Source organism: Gallus gallus, chromosome 8, assembly GCF_016699485.2.
Source record: "Gallus gallus isolate bGalGal1 chromosome 8, bGalGal1.mat.broiler.GRCg7b, whole genome shotgun sequence".
In the NCBI taxonomy this organism is placed as follows: domain Eukaryota; kingdom Metazoa; phylum Chordata; class Aves; order Galliformes; family Phasianidae; genus Gallus; species Gallus gallus.
In genome coordinates this window covers 21,841,209-21,858,981 of record NC_052539.1, presented here as the reverse complement: position 1 = coordinate 21,858,981, position 17,773 = coordinate 21,841,209, and the positions used below count along the sequence as shown (strand labels likewise).

General features: G+C 44.3%; 2 long non-coding RNA genes across 3 annotated transcripts in view; one reads left to right on the top strand and one right to left on the bottom strand.

Annotated features, from left to right (window-relative positions):
* The window catches only part of LOC121111455, a 186,565-nt gene that overhangs the window by 48,749 nt on the left and 120,043 nt on the right, over positions 1-17,773 (bottom strand). The gene's annotated exons all lie outside the window — the stretch shown is intronic.
* Positions 10,772-16,751, top strand: LOC112532927. Its single transcript, XR_003076519.3, has 3 exons — positions 10,772-10,885; positions 11,291-11,507; positions 16,251-16,751. It is a non-coding gene; the product is annotated as an uncharacterized LOC112532927 (long non-coding RNA).

Sequence of the window (17,773 nt, the reverse complement as noted above, 5' to 3'; positions counted from 1 at the left end):
CTTTTTTTTTTTTTTCTTCCTCTTTTAGCCTGTCCCTGGAGCAAAGCCTCCCCAGCATTCACCGCTTCTGAGCCTCGGTATCTCCATCGGAAAGACATGGAAAGGGTAGATTTATTGGCCCTAATCAGCAAATCGTTTAGGTCATTACAAGCCCATTACCGAGGGACGGGCAGGGCCAGGAGAAACGCTGGCCACATCTCATCCTGTGAACCAGTGCCTTTGAAACCCAGGAGAGGAAAGTGACCTGGGGGAAATCTACTATCATCCCTTGCCTTTAGGGCTGTCCTCTCCCTCCCTTCTTCTCTCTCCTTTGTTGCCTTCCTTCAGCCTCCTTGAGGTGGAAGGAGGGGTGGGCTGGTCCCCCCTAAATCTGATGCCCCAACCTTTAGCTAGAGCCCTTCCAGCATCATTTGCAGTAAGAGAAATGCATCCCCCCAGCAGGGCCTATGGGATGAGGCTGTTACACTGGTTTTGGAGGTTTCATCTATCTCCCCACCATTACTATCTTTTACATCCTTTTCCCTTTATTTCTTTTTTCTTAGTGCAAACACTGGGGATTCAGCGCTGCTCATGCTGTGGTTAATGCAGGAGTTGCCATGCTCAGGCTTTGGAAGTACATCCCATCAGGAGGGAATATGGGACAAAGCCTTTCGGGTCTGGGTCTCCTTGCATCTACGTTAGGGACCCAGTTTGTAGGAAGGGAAAGGGGACAGCTCAGCCCCCAGAAAATCAGGACTCCCACAGTCCCTACAACGGGACCCTGATGTGGCATCCTGCAGCATCCCTCGTACTTACTGTGCGTACCCAGGGATGCTTACCAGCCACGCGGAGCTGGGGGGCTGTACATATCCTCATGGTGAGGCCAGAGAGACCCTTGTCACCCCCTCACCCCTTTTACCTCCACCCCAGTAATTATGCAACCCCTCCTGACCCTGCTTTCTATCCCTTTTATCCTGGCCTCAGTGCCTGTTCGCCCAAGCAGGCAGGGCTGAGCCGTTGGAGATTGCTCCGAGGTCCTTCCATCTGGCACTTTCTCTCTGTTCCTCTACTCAATAAATAAAATAAGGGTCACCTTTTTTTTTTTCCTTTTTTTTTTTTTTTTTTACCTTTTTTTTTTCTTTTTTTTTTTTTTTTGGATCACACACCAAGGCCCATCACAAATGAGACCCCCGAGGCTTTGATGCCTGTGTTTGGACACAAGCAATTATCTCTAATTATTGTTTTGCTTTTCAGTTTGCCCAACTTTCCAGCAGCCTTGAAAAGAAACTTCAAGGAGGGGGTTCAGTGGATTGAATGAGACATTTCTCCAAGAAAGCCCCTCCCAGAGCCCCCTCTCGCTACCATATTGAGAGAAACAAAATCTTCACAAATGTTTAAGTACAATATAGGTTTGGCAAAGGGGGTTCTTTTCTTTTTTTTTTTTCTTTTTTTTTTTTTTTTTGAAGATGATTTCTAAAGACACGGGAACATTTGTACAAATAAGGCGCAGATGGGAGTGGGGCGGGGGAGAGCGCTGGGGCTGAATATCTGGGAAGGGAGGTGAAATGGTTTTCAGCTGGGAAGGAAGTGGAGAGACAGAGATTAAAACCCCCTTAGACTTTCCCACCACTCATAAATAATACATTAAATTGCACTTATTGCTTTCTGCTCACTGAGGAGCAGTGGGCAAAGGCCTCGAGTCCCATAGAAAATTCACAGTCTGGGGGAATGGCGAGATGGGGAGGCAGTGATATTTTAGGAAGCTGTCGGAAAGGATGGGAGACTAAAAGCAACGTGCCAAATCTGTGCTCCTGCATGTGGCACACACCTGCGTGCTACACACATAGCTACACACGCAGGTTTTCTTCTGCTGGCAAAATGCAGGAGGACACCTATGCCTGCTCGCACATACATGCGGATGCAACACATACGTGTGGATGTAAATGTGCAGCCTGGGCACAAATAAGCTTAGAGATCTTTGTACACCTGTACTGCACATACATACATACACCAGGTATAAGTGTGGACAGAGAGATATACAAGAATATGCTCATATCTGTGTGTGCATATATGTATATGCACATCCATCACGCCCATATTTGAATGCATGCAAGAGGTGGGCAAAAGATGTAGATAAGGAGGTGGATGCACTTGTAGTAACAACTATATCCCCTGCACTGTACATACAGTGGTAACTCCCCTGGATTCACTAAAGTCATTTCAGAGTCAGTAAAGCCGCTCTGTAAAGCAATGATCATAACAACAACTCCGCACTGCAGGTTTTCCGCTGAAAATCCAAAGGCTGTGTGTTTTCATTGCTACCCCACAGTTTATTTAGCAATCCTTCACAGTAACCAGAGCACACTGAGCAAAATACCTGCAGCCTGCTGAGATCATCTGAAGGGCACCGATCACTTTCTGCAGCTAAAATTCTCTGCCAACCGGTGCCACCCAGCCACTAGTTCTTCAACCAGTCCAATGGGACATCACTTCTCCAACCAAGAAAAGGAAAATACAGCCCTGCTCCTAGCCCACACCTAATTGCACAGCTCAAGAGAGACAAAGGTGGGAGCCTTTGCTCGTTGCTTTCATCCCTTGGCAGTAGCACCGCAAGAAGTGTTGCTACACTATCCATCTTCCTGCCTGGCAGTCCATCAGCATGTATGTCTAAAGAATCACTCTAAGTATACACAGATAAACAAGTGATAGCCATGGATAGCTCTGCATACTGTACACATCTAGTAGACCATTATATGCGTGTGTATGTATACATTTATGCATATAAATGTATGTATATGTATATATATATCAATAAACATAGGCATAGACATGGACTAGAGTGGCCACAGGCACGGACTGGTGGTTGGATTAGATTATCTTATTGGTCTTTCCAACCTTAATGACTCTATGATCTCCGGAGTATTCCATTTAACAACCCAATTATTAGCAGTGGTAGCAGTAATAGACATATTTCGGTAGATCTAGACCGGTAACATAAGAGCATATTATCCTTTTAGGAAAGTAATTAACGTCGGGGATCCTATTCCTTTGGCTACCCTTCTAATTAATTATACTTGGTAATGCCATCATTAAGAAGAGCGGAGTGTTTGTTCTTCTAATCTCCACGTAGGGGACATGAGTTGGGAACAAGCTGCTTTGGGGCTCTTTATTCCACCACTCAGCCCTCCAATCCCTTTTTTTCCAGCCGGGCTTTCTGCAGGCAGAGCCTCACCCCCCAACCAAACCCAAACAGCTCCCCCCTAAACTTCACTCCAGCTCCTCCCCTCCAAACCAAGACAAACTAGGAAACACAGCAAATTAAAGAAATCTTGACTTAAAAATGACCCATATGCTTGCAAATGCTTTCCAAATGATCCCTTTCTGAATCCATGTGTTGTGTGCGGGGGGACCATCCCGCTACAGATTGCGGCTCTGATCCCGGGGTTTTTTCCTGAGCTCGGGGGCTGTCTGTGACCCTTCTGCCAGGGGTCGGTGCACTCGCCCCGAGGGCGGCTGTCCCCAGCGCCCGGGCACAACCGCCAGCCCTGCTCCCACACGTGGGGTCCCGGATCTAAACCGCTAATTGCACGGGTTCACAGATCCTCCAGCTCAGCGCCTCGCCGATAACCGGGCCCGCATCTCTTGGGGACCACACACAATCACCGCACAGAGCTTTTGTGTGGCAGAAAAAAGGGGACGCATAATAGAAAGGGCGAGAAAGAGAAAAAGAGTTGGTAAACACATTGGCGGCGGTACCTAGAAACTACGGCGGTGCAACAGGTTCCCAAGAGAAGATCAAAAGTTGGCCTTTGGGATAAGCAACTGAGCAAACTCGAGTATGTTTCTGTAATGAAGTGCACAAAAGCAGCAGAAGGAGCACCGCGCTGAACTCAGTGAGCTGCTCATAATGCGCCGATATGTATATTATATGGATATTCCAGTACCTGGCATATGGGTCCTGCCAATGGAGACGTGTGCGTGGGCAAAGCACATGAATCTGCCATATAAATCTGCCATACACTCCCTGCTCTGTGCAACCTGTAAATAGATATGCACCACAAAGTATTTCTTTTTTTATATATAATTCTCTCTGTGGAGAATTGGAGCAAGAAATTCAGAACTGCAGCATGAGATCTCAATGAGGTTAATTATACAACGTGACCTCCATGTACCTGTGGAGACGTGTGGGTCTGTGAGTGCTGCGTCTGCAATAGAGATGATTACACAAAATATGATTGTGTACATCACAGAGAGAGAAAAATAAATAAATCTGTGTGTTTAGATGTCCACTTTACACAGTCCAGTAATTCTGTGCATATATTTCACTTGCAAAGATTCTGGATGTGGTGCACACAGACTGCTCTGTGCTTGTTATTGTTGCATAGGGGCTATTTTACATATACCACATTGCCCAAAAATACTGTGGCTTTACTCAAAGTTGTACAGTGAGAATTTTACTGAGAAGATGGGACGTGTTATTATACTACGAAACTCCAAGAGTTAATGAAAGATCATTAACAGTCATTTATCTGTCTCCTGACATGACATCTGTCATGTCACTTAGCTTCCCATTAAGAAGAACAGGGAGCAGTTATATTATGTCCCGGCTATCTTCTTATAAAGAAAAGCCCCTGTTTGTGCCAGGAGCTAATATGCTGGTTTCCTGCCCTGCTACTCACTGAGGCAGTAAGCACGGATGTGACAGCCAAACGGCTGATATAAATGCACATGGACATTTAAGGTCCAAAAGGAGCATAATACGGAGTAATCCCAGTTTAACATTATTTCAAAATAACAGGGAAACACTTGAACTCCCCATACGTAATCATATGAATTTTGCCCTGGATGCGATTACGTGTTTTTCAAGCATGATTAGCCATATGTCTAAACAGAAATTAGACAAAAACAAACCAGGCAACTTTGGAGTGCCTTCTGCTGAGCTCAGCACTTCTTAAAAAGGACAATGTTGAACTCATTCAACTGAAGTGCAGTCATAGCAATGGCTTCATTGAGAGAAACAGGCTGTTAGAAAACTGAGTGGATGTAGCAGCTCTGAGCTGTCTGCTTTAGAAGGGGAGCACCTGATGTGACCTAATTTTTAGCTTATAATGTGAGTTAGAATCGGTTTGAATCCCATGTGAGAAATCTTTGCCTTAATAAGCAGTGGTTTCTTAAAAGCTTACTTAGACCATCTCTCTCCTAATTCACAGTCTTGCACTGAGTATCTTAACAATATACCTAATATCAGTTTGTAAAGAAACACACCAGTGAAGACTGGAGAGGGTCAATCCATTTAGAGTTGAGTAAGAGGAAAGAAGAAAACCAGTGTGGGACTGTTTGCTGTACGCTCACACTATTGCACTCCTCGGACTTCACAGAGGAGGTGGAGTGGAAACACCGAACTCTTTCTCAGTTTACAAGATTTAGGGATCAGCCAAAGAAACAACAACGCAGCAGGTTGAAGACAAACAACAAAAGCTTCTCACAGAGCTGAAAAGGGGCTCAAAAAACAATTAGAGCAAATACTGGAAGAAAAAAAAGTCATCGTCAGCACAAAGGGAAGACACAACTTCTATCTCTGAAAGCCATGCCGGAGGGAAGAGACACAGGCGTAACTCCAAAGTGACCACAGATCCAAGAAATTTGCTAGTGCTGGAAGCAGTCCCTTTGTACATGCATTGGCAGTGGAAGGGACTGAGCCACAGCCTTGCACATCCCTTCCCCAAATGCAGTCGCTACCCGGGTACCACATAAAAGCAGAGGATGGGGACATGCTTCCTTCTATCCTCTGGATGTGTTTAAAAAGAAAGAAGTGATTGATTCTCTGCCTGGCCACAGAGAACTCTCTTTGAATCACCACCTACTCCACAAGCAGTTCTCAGTCTTTTCCAGGGGATGTCCCTCCCAGAAGCACAGTGTAAGGCTGTGAGGCAGAAAACAGCACAACTCTACCATCACCACTACCACTGGGACAATACTTTATAATGTCCTTTAATGTGCAGAGGAGACAGTGACACCAGGCTTCTAACACTGACTCTGCTGTAGGAATGAGTGCTTAAGACATCCCCAAAGTCAGTTTGTCTCTTTCAACTTTCTGGGGGATGCAGCTCCCTCTTTAGTGACTCTAGAAGGAGTCAGTCTAACAAACAGATGCTAAGAAGTTTTGAGATGTTCTAAACCCACATATTGCCAAGACAGTAATCCTGAGGATGGACTATGCTCTCTCAGATGGCTGTTGAAGGCACATTAAAGCAGCTCCTAAGATCTTTATACTGTGAGCTGAGAACCACAGGAGAAGGGTGACTCCTTCCCCTGAAGACATGACAGTCAAGGGTTTCACACCACAGATTCAGAACTAAGAACACTCCTTGCACCTACTTGTTGTCACATTTCCTTTAGCCACTCCTACAGGTGAGACAAGTCAAACCACATGCCAGCAGTGTGTGCAGTGGTACAAAGTCCATCTCAATAAGCAGCCCACAGCCAAGGTGCACTACTATGAACTCATGAGAAACTACTACCTAAGAAACCTTTTGGAGGCCAGTTGTACTATGCAAAGGATATTTCTCAGTACCATCCTAGCTGCACTGTTGGTTGGGTTGGGAGTGAGATTGAAACTTCCGTGGGATATTCCCTGTGGGAATTGTCAGGGTTTATGTGCATTCAGCTATGCTGAAACAAATGGGACGTGAAGGAGCAGATGGGTGGATCAGAGGAGCACCCCCAAGTCTCATGGTTGCCTCCTGGGATAAGGCTATGCTCACACAGTCTTTGGAGCCCTCACATGCAGCACTGGTGTCTTTACTTAGAAGAAAGGAGACTTTCTGACACCACAGTGTGCCTTTCCCTTTGGTGATGGCTGAAGTAGGAGATGGAGCTCAGACTGCCAAGAAGCTCGAGAGGAATTTTAGGTATGTGTCAATTAACTGGAGAGAGCAGTTAGCAGTGATTCATTCAGGCTTAGTGTCTCTTCCTTGTTGCTTGCTGGGGTTATGAGTCGGCAGGTGAGTTTGCCCAACTTGTGCTCATTTTGGCCGCTTGAGCCCATTTTGCAGTCAATGACTTAAGAGGTGTCACTTCCCCAGCAGTAGCTGGGTGTGAGTTCAGCCTGGGTGTGAGCAGGGTGTGAGTTACAAGCTGAGAGGGAAGATGGAAGTTATTTCAACTCAAAGTCCTTCGGAGTCCTTAAATACATCAGTTTACCTCAGCCTCGCTGAATGTGGTCCCTTCACTTGGCTATAGCTTTGCTGTCAGCCTCCCAAACTCTGCATAAAACCTAACTCCAACCCTCTGTGTCTTTTAAATTACTTGCCGTTATTGTACAAGTTCCAAGAACAAAGCTAAAGAAAAACAATGAAAATACACAAATTTTAAACATAACCACATTTCATGCCCATTTCTCAAGCCAAGCTCTTGTTATTCCAAGGAACGGGGCCACAAATATGAAGGACAAGAAGTGATAAATGAGTTCGTCAGACAACCAGCAGGTCAGGGTTCTTGCTCAAGAAAAAGGAGCTCACAGTGCTCTTTTTAGGTCACAGATACCATGACACTTCATTAATGACTCACAAAGTGCGCAGAGGGCTTTAAATGAAAACTATTTTCTTCATATGCATAATAAACTGATATTAATGGCTGAAGGAGGAACAAGCTGGCAAGCTGTAGGCAGACCACAGTGTGGTCAGCACAAATTACTGTCATTTGCAGGAATAATTGCAGTGGCAACTGTTGCTGTTGTTGCTAAGTGGGTATTTTTCCCTGTGTGTCTTTGTGGTGAATACCATTTATGGCCAGACTCTGCCATTCCCGTGGATTCAAGGCTGCCCCCTCTGAGATCTGGATCATCCATGGTCTATCTTAAGGATGAGCAACATGCACTTCCCCACAGCTACAGCCACTGCCTGAGGCAGATAAGTCTATCCACATCAGGTTTTACAGAGCGTAGGTAGAGATTATGGCTTGAATAGGAGGGGGTGAATGACGTAAGCCATGCCAGGGGAGGTTTAGGTTGGATAATAGGAAACATTTCTTCTCAGAAAGGGTAGTGAGTTATTGGAATAGGCTGCCCAGGGAGGTGGTGGAGTCACGGTCCTGGGGGGGTTTCATGAAAAGAGTAGATGTCACAGTGAGTGACATGGTTTAGTGGTATGGTGGGGATGGGTCAACAGTCGGACTAGACGATCCCTGGTGGTCTTTCCAACCTTGAAGGTTCTATCATTCCGTGAGTCTATGATTGTGCAATGTGCCTTGTGTCCTGACGCATGTTGGAAGAACACCCTGTGCCACTTGGCAGGCATGTGGTTTGGGAATGCTTTCAGGTCTGCAGAGCTGTGGGTTGTCTCCAGCTTCCTGCATCTGCTGTGTGGGACCTTACTGTGGGGAGTATTCGTGATGCTGTGCTAGTTGTGACTTCCCAAAAGGACCAGAAAGCAGAAGAGACCAGGGGCTGGAGCCTCTTTCTCCTTATCCATCTGCATCCAACTAAAACAACTGAGTCATGTATGAGCAAAAGCTGATCACCAGAACAGAGATCTTAACAGAAAAGAAGGAAAGCACATGGCAAGCCAAAAAGAGACAAGAGTGTATTTTTTTTTCAGTCACTAGAAACATTTTTAATATCGTGAACCAGAGAGCTGATTTATTAACATCCAATTACCCTATGAGAGCAGAACAAAGAGCTGAAGCTGTGCCTGAAGGGAAGGTGATGCTTTCTAACATGGCCAGCCCAGAGCTTCCCCACAGACACGTACCTGATAATTAAAATCAAAGAGGGCCAGGTGCAGCCTGGGCACAAAAGACAGAACAAAGAGGTGAACTGCTCCTTGAGCAAGAAAGAGCATGCTTTCCCTGTTGTGTCTGACACAGCTTTGTGTTCTCAAGTGATTTCTACCTTCTGATGTGCCAGGACCCTCCATCACACACTACATGAATATGGGAGGTGCCACCTTTGAACTCAATGTTGAGCACAATGACACCACTCATGAAAGCTGGATGCCATGCTACTCTATTTTACAAACATCCAAACCTTTCCTAGATGGGTTACTTCCACTTTGTATGGGGGAAGCAAGGTCAGCATGAGAATAGAGCAGAGCCAGGAGTTCCTGGTTGTGACAACACAAGTTGAGAAAGACCTGAGATGTCTCAGGGCTTTGATGGCTGATCCACACACAATTCTTTTTTCTGCATGTGGGATTTTGAAAATGAACAGCATGTTCCAGCTCAGCATAATTCACAGATGAAAGAGTATCTGAAAACCACTTCAAGACAGTACAGGCTCAAAATCCTAAAGCTTTATGGCTGAATCATTATTTTGTTATTAGTCACAGAATAATGGAAGGTTTTGAATTTTTGTTTCAATTCATGACTCAAAATATATTAATGCTCTGAAAAATATTGCAGTAAATATAAGTCACAATCATCAGAAAAATAGACTTGAATACAACAGAATAGAACAGAATCAGATCACTCCTGATTTTAGATTCTCATCTGAAATTCCCTTCTCCGTTCTCCCTAAAAGACCTTTGTTCAAAGCACCATCATCTGGGCTTCAAATTTGTTTCTGTATGAAAAATATCATTTGAAAATAAAGCAACTCAAGTTTTCAAAGCAAGCTACGTCTTCACATCCCTGATTTAGACCCAGTCCTCTCTTAGGTTTCCCCATGCAGGTGATCACAGAGATTCATTTGCAGCATCCCTCATGAAGAATGAGTCCTTTTTGCTCCCTCTTCTTTCTCCTGCCTCCCCACCTGGTTTTATTTGCATAAATATTAATACTACAACTCCTAATTAAATCCAGGAATATATTTACCTTCACAGATGAGATACTTAGGCGACACAAGAGGGGCTTCTTGTTTCCATGAAACTTTTCAGCCTATAAAATGCAGTGGTTCTTTGCAGGGTTATGGCTGCTCAGCAAATAATGGGAAAAGATGAAGAATATTTCTGAAATAGGTCAAGTACACTCCAAACAGAAACATGCTAATAGGAAGAGATGTAAGAAAAATGTCAAATGTCAATGATCACAAAGTAGCTCCCGAATATATATTTACTGAATGCAATGCTTCTCCGCTGAACAGAGTTGACATAATGACATGCTCTTAGTGGAAACTTTCCTGGTTATTTTATCAGAGGTGTTATTATTATTATTATTAATTTTTTTTTTTTTTAACTGAAGTGCAGCTAGAAAATTCCTATCCACAGAAGACAGGTTCTTTGATTGAATAATAACAATACAATAGAAGCCTGGAAGAGGCTAACAGTGCCTGTCTTTGACTGTTTGACTGATGATCTGTTATACTATTCATGCTGCAAACAGTTGCAAAACCACTTCCAGAGTGGGCACCAGTGGACCCACATATGACAAATAGGACATACTGAACAGTGTTTCTCAAAAGTCTATCTGGAGCCTGGCAAATCATTGCTTATGAGCTGGGTGATGCGTGACAAAGCAAAACAGAAGGGCTGTTATTTCAGTAAGGCTGTGGGCAAAGTTCAACACTCACACTGTCCCTCCCTCTCTTCCATTCCACTCCTCCTGGCTGATCAAAAGCCGGTGTGACACGTCAAAGTGTAAACCTCTGCATCATGCTTAAATTAATAAACCAGGGCATCTTATGCAAGACACATGAGCTAAGCCCACCCCACCACTAACTACCAGGAAGGCCTCCACTGCATTTATCTTCTGCTACTGCTTCAAAACTACCACATCCCAAGAGAGCAATGGGAAAAAGCACCATGGGATTTGTTTGCTTTGGATCTAGTTCAACTCAAAACCACAGAGATGGCTCCATAACCAACCTCTGATCAGAGATGATGAAGTCCAGGGCTAGTCAGACTTGGAGGGAGGTCTGAGAAAAACATGGATCTGCTCGAAATAGAGAAAAAGTCAGAGCTGAAAAGCATGGGTAAGAAATACAGAAAAAATAACATACAAGAAATGGCTGAAAACGAGTTTTGGTTTTTTTTTTTCAGCCTGGAAAAGACAGGAAAAGAGGACACAGTCTAATAGTCCACAAATAAATGGACGAGAAGCTGGATGTCACAGAGCTCTGTGTCTTTTATGGGATGGAGACAAGAAGTCTTGCCATTGAACTGTAGCAAAGGGGGATGCCATTACACATTATGGGAAAATTGTTCAGAGTTAAGATAGGGAAGGGCCAGGAGATGTTGTGATACCTCCATACTTAAAGAGCTGTAAGAAGAGTTTCAATGTGCATAAGTCAGGAAAGGACCCAGTCTGATTGTGTAGGTCTTAGGTAAGAAGTACTAATCAACACAATCTCAAGATGCCTTCCCATGTTGTCTTTCAGAATTCAGTAATTCTAGCACACACAATATTTTGGACACATTTCCTCAGATGCTCACGGTTCAATTCACTAACTACTGCCTCTGGTGCTATGAGGAGGCCTTACCAAAATCTTAAGGGAAAAGCACCTGGTGATTCGGTCAGCTGGGACTCCAACCCACCTCAGTGCACTAAAGATGGCAACAGAAATTGAAGTGAGAATGAGCAGACTTCTTACCCTGGTAAGTCAAACATGGGTACACCAATATGTGGGAGTCCAGAAAGGCCTAGGACATTGGGAATCAGGGCACAACACTGGTCTGGATCAATATTAGAATCGTCCCAAGAGATTTACATCTAAACTGTTGGTTGGAGGCTTCTCTACATCTTTCCCACATCGGCAGCTATTGTGAAGCACTACATGAGGCTTCTTTTTGTGTGTTGGGAAGCTCTAAGGGACCCTTATTTTATCTAAATAAGGACAAAGAGCTTGTGCTGTGCCAGTGCTGCCCCACTGGAGTCCAAAGGCAGCCCTGCTCCAACGCCAGTGGCGTGAGGCCTGAAGATGTGCAGCACTGGCCAGAAGCTGGGAGGCAACAGTCTGCTCCTTCCAGCCAACAACGGGCTTGTTTATCCAAAGGAACAGCACTCTCTGTGAACGATGATAGGTTTATTTTGCAGCCAGCGTCACAAATTATGGCACTTTTCCATCTATTGTCCCATATGCTAAGTAAACATCATAAACCGTTCTGCGCTATGTGCTTCTGAAAATCATAATGTAAGAGTTACCATCAAGGCACAACGAAAGAGCAAACAAGGAAGCTAATCCATATAAGTTAGCTTTGTTTTCTGCATGGTGGAGTAGCGTATGACTTGGTTCCTCCAGTAATGTCTTTTATGGTGTTTTTTAAAGCTACTATGCTGTGTTATATGGCTCCATTCATAAAATTAAATTGTACAGGGCAGGAAATCATTCCCTTTTTCATGATCATATCATATAAACCCATGCTGCAGGCGACAGGGAAAAATTACTAGTCCTGATGCACATTTAAGGAGTTTCTTCTGCTCCATAAATCCCACATCAATAAGAGCCTCTGCACATGCAGCAAGGCAAAAACCCACTGGGTAGATTGAAATGATTTTAGTTTGTGCATGTGTGTGGTTTGGTTTAATTTAAAGATGTGCAGATAGAGTTTTCACTCAGCGCGCGGTACTCATTAGCGCAAGGCAGCAAACTGCCCGGAGATCTGAAGGCCCTAGAAATCAAGCTGTGGGCGGGTCATGATTGGAAAGCTTTAGAGGGTGATGATTTGATAATTTCTTTAGTCCAGAAGCCTGCAGAGAACACACACACACAAAGCCTGGTCTAGGGCTGCCCAGTATCATAATTGCGCCCAAACTCAAGTCCATGCACTGGTCATTACGAACATACTGATGTAGGATGGACACAAACCTTCACAGAGTTCGACCACCACCTAACTTCCCTGGGTTTATGCACTAAGTCTTGTGGCTCTCAGTCACCTCAAACCCTTGTTTTGCTCTTCTTGCCTGGGATACGCACAGCTCATAGGGATTTCAGAGACATCCCACCACCATCCAGGTTGAAGCAGCACAAATTCAAAATTCAACCCAATGCACAATCTTCCCTGGGAAGGACAGACAGAATGTCCTTTATTTTTTCATTTTAAAAAATCTCTTCATGGTTTTTCTTACTTGCTCATTCTATCTAATGGCAAAACATACCACCAGACTGAAAGGGGTGGTAAATCTTAAATAAATGCTGTTTTCAGCATTGTAGTATGGCACTTGGAGGGTTGTGCATGCTTCCCACATCCCTGACAGGAACACAGCTGTGTGCTCATATATGAAAAACAAGCTTGCAGAACTGAGCCACAGAGATCATTTATTGTTTGGAGTCCTTTCTCAAGAGAGCTCATTACATTTTATAAAAGAAAAGAAAAACAACAAATCCTTTATATTTCAGCTCTGCTGATTTAATACAACTATGACAATATACCCAAAAGCTGCAGAGCTTTAAAGGCAGTATAATATAATACCTCTATACTTTTAAAGCAATTCTCCAGCAGCTTGAGAATAATCAAGCTCTTTTCCCTAAATGTGTGCAGCAAATGCAGAGCCAACCTTATGCTGATGTACACTGTACATTGAATGTATCTATATGTGCACAGCTGGAAATATTAGTTCTTGAGCATCTGCACATGAGCAAGTATACATTAAAGGACTGTTACACATAATGTATATTGGTAAATGCACCTCGCCCTATCTGTCAAAATACAGAGTTCCATCTTTAATCATTTATCTGCTGTATATCCAAGAAAGGGTCACTCTAACTGTCCCATTTCCTAAGCTCCTATGTGAAGCCATGTAAAAACTATGTACATTAATATAGCAATGCTGAAACCCTTTCTGCAGGGTTTGGGCTTGTTACAATTTAAACCAGCTCTAAAACTAGCTAGTTTAAAGTGAACACAATCCAACCTTGAAGCGGAGGGCGAGGGAAAGAGGAGTGAAGAGTGTGGGTACTTCTTATAAACACACCATTGTGCCTGGATGGGGAGTGCGGGGATGGGAAGGGATACCCAACTTCCCTGGGCATGGGAAATACAAAGTGGTGTGGCAAGGCAGTAAAGCTCCTCTGCATTCCTGCTGTGTCCATCTCCAAAGAGGGGAACAAAAATGTCCAGGAGATGGAGATCCCAGCCCCCTTTGCCCTTCCCTCCTCACTCACATCGCTTGGGATCTGAAAGGGTTTTCACAGCACATCTGCACCTCTGTCCTGCTGGAGGGTCCCACCCTGCTGCAGGGTTGGATCCCTATGGCTCCGACAGCTCCGTGCGTGGGCAGCCGTGTCCCTGTGCTCCAAACCCAAGCACGACACTGACAGCTGGGTTTTAATCACACGAGGGCCGATAACCATCAAATGCCGCTAATTTCCAACAAATTATCTAATCCAGATGCTTGCCGGATTTGAGTAAACACTGCACCCAATAGGATCATAAAACAAATAAGCACAAAGCGGTTTAGGGTTTCAGCTCTCCCCTCGCCTTGCCCAGGACCCTCAAATGGGGAAAAATGCAAATCAGGCGATCCGGTGCTTGGGTTTGAAACCAGATCGGTTCCTGGGGAGCCACGTACAAGCCCCCCCACGAGGCACAGGCAGCCCATAGGATGCCAGGGACAGCCAGCACTGCTGTGGGATCACACATGAAACAGTCCTCCAAAAGGAAAGATGTATTTTCTACATCCACGGAGTATTCTGTGATGTACACACACGCCTTTTGCGCAGTGTGTAGGCAGCGTAGGTGGGATATAGATATAAATATGCACTACATGCAGTCATGGACAAATGCTGCATGTGCTCTGCCAAGTCTAGGGACCCGTTTAAATAAAGGATTTACTTTACAAATTTCCTTATGCACAAATACACACACACACACACACTGAAAACATATGGGATGGGAAACAATCTTTTGCATAAATCTGCAGTACTGGATTAAAAGATACAATTACCCAGAGGTTACACAAGCTTTGAACAGGGAGGAGAAAAAAAAATCCTACGGCTGGGCAGGCCTTGAAACGGCACCTCCCCACTCACACAGTATTGTCTATTCTGTTTCAAATTGGGGAAAAAAAATGTTTTCCCAATTCCATAAACAACAGCCGTCCTTCTTTCAGCAGTTCATGGTGGTCCTCGTCCACAAATGTTCGTAACAAAAAAAGGAAATATCCCCAAATATTCATCTTCCCAGGCTTCATTATTATTATTATTATTATTTTACCATACAAAGAAATAAACCAGCAGTCCTCACTGTTCCCAAAAAATTTTCCATCTTCCCCCTTTGCAGCTAAAGCCAATCACTCCTAGCTGCTTCTCTCCCCTTCAGTCCCTCATAAGTCTCATCTCCCGCTTCCCTCCAAACGTGCTATTTGGTTTTGGAATTATATCTATTTACCCAGAGTGGAAGTTGCACAACGGATGTGTTTATGCGAGAAAATTATATCACTGACAAACGCTGATTGGCATGTGGACACTGCGAGAGAAAACTACAGAGGACATTTTCATCAGCTTGGAATAACACAATGATTGTGTTTTCAGCAGAGCTAATGGATCACATACCCCTGCTCACTCTGATAGCTGTTTACACAAAGGACAGCTTCCCAGATGTAGCAAAAAAAAAAAAAAAAAAAAAAAAAAAAAAAAAAAAAACAAAACAAAACTAAAAAAACAACAACAGAAAACCACCACAAAAAAAGCTTGGAATAAGAAAATCCTCCACAGCACACACAGTAATAATGACAATAATGCAATAATGGGCAATCGGGGATAATCCTGCAGAGGAGGAGGAAGGGGCTGAGTCTCACTTAGAGCACTGAGGCCTCTTCACAAGGGGAAAGGGGCGTCAAATGGAGATGGTGAGATGTGTTGGGCAGGAATGAGTGGGATGAAGACAACACTGTTTCACCAGCTCGGTGCCACAGAACACGGGCATTCCAATCCTACCCACTGCCATGGCTCCATGCCTTTGGCTGAGCTCTGGGAGGCTTCCTCCTGGATGCAGTGTTTGGGGCAAGACATGGAATTCATTCTTTTGTTGTTAGCAAGGGGCAAGTTGGGCTCTTAGCACTAAAAGACCCTGGAACCAATCACCTGGTCAGTCTTTCCCATCTTGAAGCAAAAATAAGGAAACAGAAGCGTACACAGTCACAGGAATCAGTCTGAAAGCCTCCTCCCTTCTAACCATGCATTTGACCTTCTCTGGAGCTCTCCCTATTTATCACACAAATGTGCGTATCGGGGAACAAAGCACCCCAAAAGGGAAAACACTCAGCACATGCCTGCATCACTGTGCCACCAGGGTCTGCTCAATGAGATTGACAGATAGAAATATTCCCTTTTGCCAAACACTTTCTGGAGATCTGCAACATCCATTTTATCCATCTCTCTCTCTCTCATCTCTTTTCAGTTTTATTTTTTCAAGAAAAGATGCCGTTTGTTTAAAAATCACTTGCTGGAATGCAGGCTGCTCATCCACCGCATGCTCCCAGTTTCACATCTACTGTTGCCTTTGAGGAATCAAAATCTGCCACGTGGTGTCTGGCGAAACCTGCCCGATTTTACTCTTCATTACTTCTTGCATGCCTGGGTGCTTAAAGAAGACCCCTCTTTTGAACAGCAGCTCACAGTCTGATAATATTTCTCTTTGAAAAGTCAACATACTATCACTGTTTCGGATTCAATTATACAGCGGGCTTTCTCTGCATGGTATGCAAGTGCTGTATTTAGGTTATATTAAATTATGTTTTAATAACATCCACTGGCTTTTTTTTATCCACCTCAGCCTTTAAAAGTCTTAGCCCCTCCAAAGGGGGGGAGAAGAAGTTTATTAATGCATCACTTCAGAATTGTTTTTTAATTGGAAACATTTTGCAGAGAAAAGACCATTAATAAAATTCGATTCCAAATCAAACTTCTCTGTGTATGTTATTTTTACTCTGCAGTCAAACGCTTTTATTAGATTTAAAACTTTCACTGTTCTTTTTTATCTCTAGCTGTATAATGTTCTACAATAAAAAAAAAAGAAGAAGAAAAAAAAAGAGCCTAGCGACTCCAAAGTCTGGCAAAATAATATACTTTTTTGGATGTCTGTGTATGTTGCCAATTAGTTTTGCTGTAAATACAGACCTCCATCCATCATCAGTCTCTGGGTGGCTATAAGAGATCTAATTTGTTTCAGATGCCTTGTGCTTTCCGAGCTATTCACCAACTCCGCTGACCTGCTGCGAAGACCAAAAGCTGTAGAAGGATGACTGACAAGGGAAACTGCAGCAAGAGCTATCTGCTCGGGGCCTGATCCTGCCTCCTGAACAGGAAAGGAAGCGAGTTCCCCCCCTCTGCCCCCTCCTCTTCCCCTCTCTCCTCAGTTCAGAAGCTCGCAGCTTTAGAGAGGAGCTCAAAGGCGTAAGACCCGCGCTAGGGAGGCTATGACAGGGTAATGGAAAACTCTCCTCCTCGATCCCTTCTCCCACCTCCCCTCTCCTCCTTTTACAGCCGTGCTTCAAACCTCCCGTTCCCCAGGAATTTTATGAATGCCTGAGCCGAGCCAAAATAAACTCGTAAAGAAAAAGTTTCAAAAAAAGGTCACAGACCCATACGGCAAGTGCGAAGCAGCAAATATCAAACCTTGGGCCGAACAGCATTGGGAGGGAGCCTTAGGGCCACACATTGTTTAACAGCCCAAGAGGATCTGAGTCTTGGGTTTCTGTACGTCAGCTTTGTGTGCCTTCCCACGAGCCCCAGGAAGGCCTCCGTTGAGGTATCAGCACCTCTAAAAAGGATCAAAGTTTGAGTGACTGTTCCTGCTGCTGACCTCCCAGCACAGGTACTTGCACAGTGCATCCACACCACATCTAACAAATAGGATCCACTTCAAAATCCTTTCCCCTGCCCATTTCACAGTTCTGCTCCAGAGATGTTTTTGTACAGATC